The sequence below is a fragment of the Rhagoletis pomonella genome, unplaced genomic scaffold (assembly GCF_013731165.1).
Source record: "Rhagoletis pomonella isolate Grant_MI unplaced genomic scaffold, Rhpom_1.0 Rhpom_scaffold_00002, whole genome shotgun sequence".
Classification (NCBI taxonomy): Eukaryota; Metazoa; Arthropoda; class Insecta; order Diptera; family Tephritidae; genus Rhagoletis; species Rhagoletis pomonella.
Genome location: NW_023458556.1, coordinates 17,839,769 through 17,849,640, shown reverse-complemented (window position 1 = coordinate 17,849,640; position 9,872 = coordinate 17,839,769).

Sequence of the window (9,872 nt, the reverse complement as noted above, 5' to 3'; positions counted from 1 at the left end):
CTTTTGCTGGCTCCGCCGCAAAGTGTCAAGAGGTTAAGAGGGCGTTCGTTGTCGCCTTAGAGCGTCATTGAAATTGGATAGGATGTGCCATAGAATAGGTTTGCTTTGGCTTAGAGGTGAGCTGAAGTGAAGTAGAGTGAAGATATGTATGTACATATGTACATAAGTGGGGGCTCACTGCTGTTGAAGTGCGCTTAGTACAACCAAGTCGAGTGCAAGTATGTGTCAAATTGTCATCTGCCTGCGGAGCGCGCGCCTGAGTGATGAGCATGATTGAGTATATGCTTTTGCTTAAATTATACGCGACGGAGAGAGATAGAGAACTGGAAGGTGTATAAGAATAAGATAATGAACTCCAAAGCTATTTACAATGACGTTGAGGTCAATGCTTTGGTGTGAAAGAAATAAAAGATGAGCCTTCATGAAATTAATATGAAAATCAATAAAAAAATGTAATGTGCTAATATAGGTTGGGATGAGATAAGACAAAATAAGACAAGCCAATACAAGATAAGATAAGATAAAAGATAAGATTGGATTAGGTAAAGATAAGATCAGATAAAATAAGTTAAGAGAAAATAAATGAAATTATATAAGCTCAGGTAAGATAGCATAAAATCAGATGAATTAAGGGTAAGATAAAATAAGATAAGATGATGTAAGATAATATGAAATGAGATAGAATAAGCTCATCTAAGATAGAAAAGATAATATAACATAAGATGAAATAAAATATAAGCTCAAGTAAGATAAGATTACAAATGAAAAGATAAATAAGATAAGGTAAGGATAAAATATGTGAGAAAAGAAAAGACAAGAGAATAAGAGAGATAAGACAATAAAAGATAAAATATGTAGGAAAAGATAAAATGAGAAAGATAAGACAAAATAATAGAATAAAAATGGCATAAGATGTACCATATAAGATAATTTACTAGTAATTTTTAGCAAAAAAAAAACCGACTTCAACTCCCATATAAAAGAAATATATATATATATATATATCTCATGATCCGCTGATCGGATCTTAACGAGATTAGTATGGGACCACCTCTGAGACACTACCTTTCCGATGCAAAAAGAATTATCGAATTATCGGTTGACGCGGTCCAAAGTTATGCGGTAACATACATAAAAAAAAAAAAAAAAAAAATATTCCGACGAACTGATAACCTCCTCCTTTTTTGGAAGTCGGTTAATAAAATGACATAATATAAGCTCGGTAAGATATGATAAGATTACAAAAAGAAAAATAAAATACGATAAAATAAGATAAGATAAGAAAAACCAGAAACGGAAAATTAACAAGAACTAAGAATTAGTTAGAGAAGGTAAAATAAAAAATATAAATTAAAATCAATTTTACTAAAATATATAAAAAAGGAAATTGAGCAAATGAAAAACTAAAAACAGAAAAACAAAGCCAAAAAAAGGAAAGATAATAATATAATAAATAAAAACAATAATATACAATACAAAAAAAAAATAAGTAAAAGACCAAAATAAAACTAATCAATAAAAGAAGACAAAGCGAAAAAACACAATAAGGTAAAATTAAATAGCAAAAAGTAAACCAAATGAAAAAAGAAAAACCAAAATAATCAAATTGCCTTCCAAACATATTGAGATCTGTCGATTAACACCAAAAGATAAACAATAAAAAAAAAATCAACTTACTTTTCAACAATTGATATTCAACACAAAAAAGGCAACGTGTAAAAATATAAATTCAATACAATTTTTAAATCAGTTAAATCCATACCAACGCCGTCACTTACTATCTACATACATATATATACATATACGTATGCGCATTCATTATTTTGCCATTTAAATTTTTGCGAACACCGCCAAAAAAGGCAGTCGTATTAATATCTGTTATGTGGCAGGCAGCGGCGGCAGTGGTCAGTCAAGTGCCAGTTTTTGAACACTTCCTTTTTGGTTACCTTAATTCGACTTGAACAAAAAAAACACACAACATTCAAACGAAACATTTCAAATATCGAATGATGCCTTTTTTGTAAATATTTTTTTTTCTATAATTGTTATTATGCATGTATTAAGTATTTTTTCTATCTAGATTTTGGATAACTGTTGCCAAATTCGAAAGCAATTAGCGATGGCAGCAGCGTCTGTAGGGCGTAGGTGGCGTATGAGTAACATTCAAGCATTTCATTTCCACACACAGAGGCAATGGCACAAAAGCAAAGCGAATTTCGCATACAAATGTGTGGAAATTAATTTAAATGCTGACCAAAAATGGTGTGAGTTATAAAACAAAACAAAAAAAAAATTAAAATAAATAGAAAGAAAAAATCAGAAACTTTGAAAGCCTATTCGTCTTTTTTTTGCTTTGATGAGTTTTGTGACCGCATTACCAAAAGTGTGCAAGCAGTGAAGTGAAGTGAGCGTCTCGAGTATTGACCGGTGGCACTTAAAACGGAAATGGTTGGCACATTTTAACTCTTGTTGCGTGGTAACAAAATTTTCATTGACTAGGAGAGGTCGTTGGCAGCTCTGAAATTATCCTAAATAAAAGGGCTGAAAAACAAAAATTAGAATATTCTCATGGCACCTTCGCGTACAGTTGCTTCAGCCAGTTGTTTACACTAAAAATTCCAACTTGTTTTAAGTATGTATTATTTGGCAATAAAGACACCTTTAACTGTTGACGCGTTAAAAAAGATTTGCCAAAATAAAGAATTACTAATTTAGGTAACAAAAACTTAACAACTTAACAACGCTATAAAAAAGTAAAAAATTAATAAAAAGTTCCATCACCAACCAAAACAACCAAAAAAACTAGCCCCAGAAGCACCTTAAAAGCAAAGAAATAATAAAACTGAACAAAAAAAAAATCGAACTCGAAAACATGAACCTTACCCAGGGTTCATAAAAATGGTATTTGCGAGCGCACAAATGACCATTAAATATGACTTTACTTGGCTGTAGCGACTGAGGGAGCATGACAAAAACAAAAAATTTTGATAGCTCTTATACAGTTTTAATGGACAACGGCAGCAGCAACAACAGCAAACGTTAATGAAGCTGAGAATTTGAAAGATTTTTGAACTTTATGGTCATCGCCAATGTTGGCTGTCGAGCTTTACATAATAAAAAAAAATGTACATGCATATTTACTTACGTAATACTTGATAATGTAGGCATTGTAAACAATAATAAATGTACATACTTAAGGTGAGCGAATACGAAGAATTGATCCTTTGCCAAAGTACAATTTCGAAACTTTAAGACATATTAAATTCAAATAATTCAAATTAAATGCAGAACAACAGAAATTTATATTTATATGAATGGATAAAGGTTATAATGAATATCATCAGTATAAGAGTGAGGTAAACAGTATTGGCATAGGTATTCGGTTGCACAAATTTATGGCCTTATTCATAAAAAATAAAGCAGATTTAAAGAGCTTTATAAATTGACGTTTTCATAAATTTTGCAATTTATAAACCTTATTTAACGTTACATAATTTTTTATGAATAAGGCTACTAGAATATACATAGATAAGTCAAATAAATAAAATAAATTTAAAAATAAAATATATTTTTTTAAACAATAACATTAAAATTACAATAAAATAGAATTAAAAAAAGAATAAAATAAAAGTAAAAGTAAAAAAGAAATAAGTCTCTAAGTTAAAAAAAAAATATTTTCTGATTTTAAAACAATATAATCTAAAAATTAAAAGAGAGTGAAATTAAAAAACTTAACTAACTCGAACTTCGGATCTCTCAATTGCCACGTCAATTATTTGCTCACTCGGGCATTGCGACTGTTGGATTCGAACCGCGGATCTCCCGAATGGCACGCCAATGCTATCAGACTATCTTGCCTACTGTATGTCAATTGGCTTACAAAAGACTTGTAACCACGGATGCCACTTGAATAAAAATTTTTTAGGAAAAACTACCAATTTTTTTTTTTTAAGTTCATACATGAATATGCATGTACATTAGGATGGTAAAAAAAGTAAAGTCGGAATTTTAATGCTCTCATCCCCTAGGATGGTTCTACATATACCGAAAAATATACCTCTATTTTACAATTAGGTATTATTATTGGGAATCTCCTGAGGAGAAACAGTTTTTCGATCGAAAAACATTGATTTTCAAAAACTCTATACCATTTCTAACGTTGTTTTTCCCCATATAAATACATGGAAAACTTTGAGCGCTTTGAGCGACCTCACTTTTTGATTTCAAAATAGAAAATAGGGGTATATTTTCTTCGGTATAGAACAATCCTAACGGGTGAGAGCATAAAAATACCGACTTTACTTATTCATATGCATTTTTGGACCACCTTAATGTACATACACTTACGGCCCTAATTCCACGCCAATTACAAAACGTATTGCATTAACTAGCGCAATTACTGCGCCTAAAAGGATGCTGAAAAATCTCTCTAATAATGGCAACCTGAGCTTGCTAAATACTGCAGCAATTCGGATGCTCTACCCGTCTGTTATCTTTGTAACTTTATTTGGCAACTATCGACTCAGAAGGCACCGAATAGGACAACTACGAATTTTTATATATATATTTTGTTTTGTAAGTTTCTCTAGCAGTCAAAACCAAATATTATTATTACAAATAACATCACATTTTTCACTAAACATTCAGCTAATTTTGGCCTAAATAAGAAACCGAAAAGTGAAAAACTAAAAAACAAAAACAAAGTAGAAACCAAGTGATGTTAAAACAGCATGAAGTCGCAGCCTAACCGCTTTTACTGATTGGCTTGAACGATATTATTGCCAAAGACGTTAGAGATTGAAGTCATGTTCGGATGACATACCCATCATATGTACCTAAAGTCAAACGAATGCAGCTTCTGCATCAAAAACAATGATTAACAACTCAACTGTATTAACCACACCACTACCACACTTTTCTTTGGCTACGCTAACATATATTTCATTGCAGAGTTGCTTCTTCTCTGTTGACCATCTCAGACCATCTAACTCTTTTACCTACTGATTGCGCGATGAGTTTATTGTGGTTTTTCTACATAGCTGGGCTGATTGAAATGTGTTGCGGTCGCACTGCTGTTGTCGCTATTCAAGTTCGAAAGTATGTGTGCTTTTTTCCATCTTGACGACAATAAAGTAATGATAAAGCAAATGAAGCAGAAACAATATGAACATGAATGAGAAAACTTTAGACACGAATATACCGCGCGCATATTGCCAGTGAAGCGTAGAGAGAGCGGTCAGCCAAGCTATGACACATCTTGTGACCTATTTGTTGGCAATTAAAGACAAAAAAATTATAAAAAATAAAAAATCAAAGTTTGCGGTCAATTTTCTCTTGCAAGCTTTTATAATATTTTTTCTTCGCTTTTTGATTTCGTCATTTGTCGGTAACTTGAAGCTTTGGGTGAAGGTCAAGCAGATTAAAGACATTTCGTCATGTGTATTAAATGGAATTTGGGGGTTTCCCAATAGCATTTGATGGAATTTGACACATGTTGTGCTTGGGGGTACTAATTGTTAGACATAATTAATCATTGGAATAGAAGAGCGGGAGAGCTGTCCTATTACATAGATAAGTGCCTGAAATGATTTGTTGATTGTGTTTTTGTGATGAAGGGACTGTAAATAAAAGTTGTTTTTAGATTTTGAAATGCTCTTTCGAAGATGCAATTAAATAATCGTAATACAATTAAATAATAATCATTCTTGCCTTAGGAGACCTATAACAAAATTTTACCCATCAATTTTACCCATTAATTCCTACCAGAAAGGGTCCTTTTGACCCTCTTTATAAAAAGTAGCAGCTAGCGCGTAAAAATATTCAAAATATATCAATCAGCAAATCTTACAGAAGGTCACCGAAAATGCAAACGTCCTGCGGATTAAGAGAGAGGAGTAAAATGAAAAGTCTCCGCGGATTTTTGGGTGAATTAAAAAAAAAGTTTATTTATTAAAACATCAATTTAAATCTTTAAACTCGGCCAACTGTTTTTCAGCGGCTCTTCGGTCGGCCCATTTCTTACCAACAAGCGACCGAAACAAATGGAAGTCAGACGGCGCTGGGTCCGTTGGCTATGTGGTGGATGCGCTAAAACTTCTCAACCATGTTGCGTCAGTTTGTTTTGTGTCATCAAAGATGTGTGTGCCCTGGTATTGGCATGTTGGAATACAAATGCTTTTCTGTTAGCCAATTCTGGCCACTATTTCTTGATTTCTTCATTCAAAGCCGGGTTGTGCACAGTAGAACACCGAATTGATCACTTCCACAAGTTGTAGCAGTTCATAATGGACAATTCCCTCCCTTGCAAACCGACCAAACACTCAGCATAACCTTGATTGCCGTCAATCCAGACTTCGAAGTCGTTTGTGGAGGGTCATCGGTCTTTGACCATAATCGCTTGCGTTGCTTATTCTCGTCTTCAAACCATTTTTCAACGCGCGTAATGATTCGCTTAAAAAATGTATCGATTTCGTTGGGTTTTAGCAGCACTAATGGTAATTCGGCTCCTCAAATTTCTTTGCATTATTTCATGTGGCACCCATCGAGCTTCTTTGAGTAGCCTGCTCTTTGTTTTGGTGATTCCAAACTGTCATGTGGTTGATGTTTAGTGCCTTTGTTATATCCTGACAGCTGGCATGCCGGTCTTGCTAAACCCTCTGGATTACATATTTAATTGAATTTTTCATTGACTTCCCGACCAGAGCGAGGTGGCTCTTTGACATAAAAATTTTACGCAATCCACTTCTGGGGCTGGATTCTGTAACTGTGAGTTTTGAAGTCAAAATTGTAAGCACTTCCCTTCCTAAGAACTCACTGAATTTTATTTGGTGAGTTTTTGGTTATAAGTTTTCCACTCGGTGTACACTAAATTTTCTCACAGTTACATAATCCAGCCCCTGGGTCCGGCGTTCATTCACAGCATTCTCACCGTACACTTCACACAGTTTTTGGCCTGTTTTTGCAGCGTTTTCACCTTTTCTGCAGTATATTGTTTTTGCGTTGTCAGATGTATGGGCACCAACACCACATAACGAAAGAATCAGCTGAGATTCTTTTCTATAAACTAAAACAATGTTTAAACAAAAATAAAAAAAAAATTTCAGGAAAAGGAGGTATTTTTTAACCCTCTATAAAAAAGTTGTAAAGGGATTAGTGCATTTAATCCAGCAGCAGTTAAGCCTTTGATGGAAATAGGCTATAATAACACTTATACATACATATATATGTTCAGAGAAAAGTAGAAATTCCTACTCTTTCTCCAGTCAATAAAATACATATTTACACAGTAATTATAGAATTATTCTACTTTGTCGCTGACATTTCAACCTTATCGCTTAGCGGGAAAATAATAATAAGTCAAGCAGCAGCCACAGCCATGCAATCAGTTATATGGAGAGCGAAAAATTCCAAACAACAAACGCGAAAAAAATATATATAGAAAAACAAATAAATACAACCGTGTGTACACGCGCGTAAGCCAAAACAAAACGAATTAACAGCGATTACTCATCGCCGGCGATTGGCCGTGTGGCGACAATGAGAAATGCATTGCCAAGATCACTTGCCGGCGACAGTGCCAAAAGCAACAACAACCATAACAAATCGAATACAGCAACGCTTAGTGGCACCAGGAAGTTTGTGTTTTTTTTTTATATTTTGAATTCCAAGTGAGACAAGAAACGAATCATAGTTGAGCAAAATAAAAAAAGTATATAATGGGAGAATTGCTGCTTCATTAAAAGCTGTTAGAACAACCAAATGCAGGCAAATGAATATGTACTTGGCCTACGGACCATATGTGTATGTATGTATGTACATAGTCAGATACAAGATACAAACTTATAAGTATATATAAGTATAAGTATTATAAGATATGCCTCCCAGACAGCCGAATGGTTTCAGTGAGCAATGATCGACATGAATCGCCAGCAACTCCAAAGGGTGTTACAAGAAGAAAAAAGGAAATGAACTAAAGGAGGTTGCTCACAAGGTTGCCACTTTATTTCGAAATCATATGACACTGTATTAATACATTTATGCACCTTGAAGTTAAAGAGCTTTAATGCTTAAATAAGTATGGATTAGCTTACAGAGCGTGGTTCGAGAACAGCGAGAGTAATTGGGCCCCCACTGCTAGAAAAAAGGTTGTTGCTACCTTTTGCGATTGCACAAATGAAATATTAAAAGAGTTTACACAAATTGCTTGAGCAGTTAGTATTGTATACTTTTAGGCACAAGATCATAGAACAATGAGAAGGATATCTACGTAATTCGCTTCACCATCCAATATGTATATCAAGGAATAAGGACTAAGCTCAAAACGAATCAACGAGCCAGCTACCGAAATACGGCACCAAATTAACACTGCATGGACTAAAATACGCGTTAGGGAAGTAAATTCCAATTTCTGTCGCCAAAAAACCTTCGACTGCAGACTTTTTTATTAAAGAAAGTATAAGTGTGAAAGTAATCCAGAGCGATCCAGATAAAAACTGAACCAGACAAACTAACCTGACTCAGAAGCGCATATTTTTGGTGTATTAATTTAACATACGACACAAAAAAATAGGCGCGTCTGAGTTAGGATAGTTTGTCTGGCAGTGCTGAGTAAGTATAGTTCATCGAGTTAAAATAGTCTTTAGCGAGGACTTCAAGAAAGGATAGATTGACGGATATCGACCAGTTGAGATAAGGCCCGGAACCATCGATATGTTCCGCCAAAAATCTTAAACAAGTTTCAATAGGCAAAACAATAAAGGTAAGATTTTAAACCTTTTTTTAATTTAGGCCTTTTTGGGTATTCAAATAATATTAGACAAGTGGCAACTGTGATCGCATTGATTATTGTTGGCCTGCATCAATGTTCTTCTTTTACGGCGAGGTTGATGCTTTTGGCATGAGTCATCTTTGTTGTTGATAGTTGCACGCACAAAAAATAAAAAAATAAAAACAAAGACACAAACAATCACAAAAACAATAAAAAAAGAAGTCAGTATTTTAGTATCAAGAAGTTAAAAGGCCAAAGAAATGCTGATGCGTTTGCTTATCGAGCAAGTAGAAATAAAAAAAAGAAAACCATGAAGAGTAAAAGATATAAATTAACTGAATTTTCTGGACACAGCTCAAAAAAAAAGAGGATAAATAAACGCATAATTTGTGAGATTCCAAATATTAAAAGTGATAAGTGCAGATAAACACGATATGTACTTTTGGTAATCTGCCTCGAGCAAAATTGGTTTGGAAAAAAATTCAATGGATTTCATACATGTAAAGTAAACCTTTATGGATTCTTTGGCGATTCGCTCTCACAGCTTTTGGCATTATTTATGGATAATTGCACATGCGCGGCATGGATTTTTTATGGCCCACAAAATATGCTTACCCGGCTTTTGACGTTGTTTTTTTTTCCTTTTCTCTCAATCAGTTCTTCTTTCTTGCGGGTGTTATGATATGATGTAATCATACGGCGATAAAAAAAAGCCGGTTCATTGTGGTGGCCCTCAGGTAAATATTTAAATGCTTGCATAATAAATATGTAATCGTACATTTATCATGCCAGTTGAGTCACATACATTTTTGAGTTATTGCTTCAGTGTTTGATGTTAAAATAGTATGATCAACAATAAAACTTAGTATCCAGCTCTTAAGAAAACGGTCAAGAAGGAATCGCCACTATTTTGTGTGTGATAATCCATCCGCCATTTCTTCTGCGTTTTTTATATGGAGTTTATGGTTTCCTTGAGAGCTGGATACTAAGCTTAATTACAGACCGGTGAAATTTCATTTTTTTCTAGTTTCAAGATTCTTAAAGTTTTTTTTTCTACTCTGAAAACGAATCTGGCCTTATAAATTTTCCAGCAAATTAAAAAAAA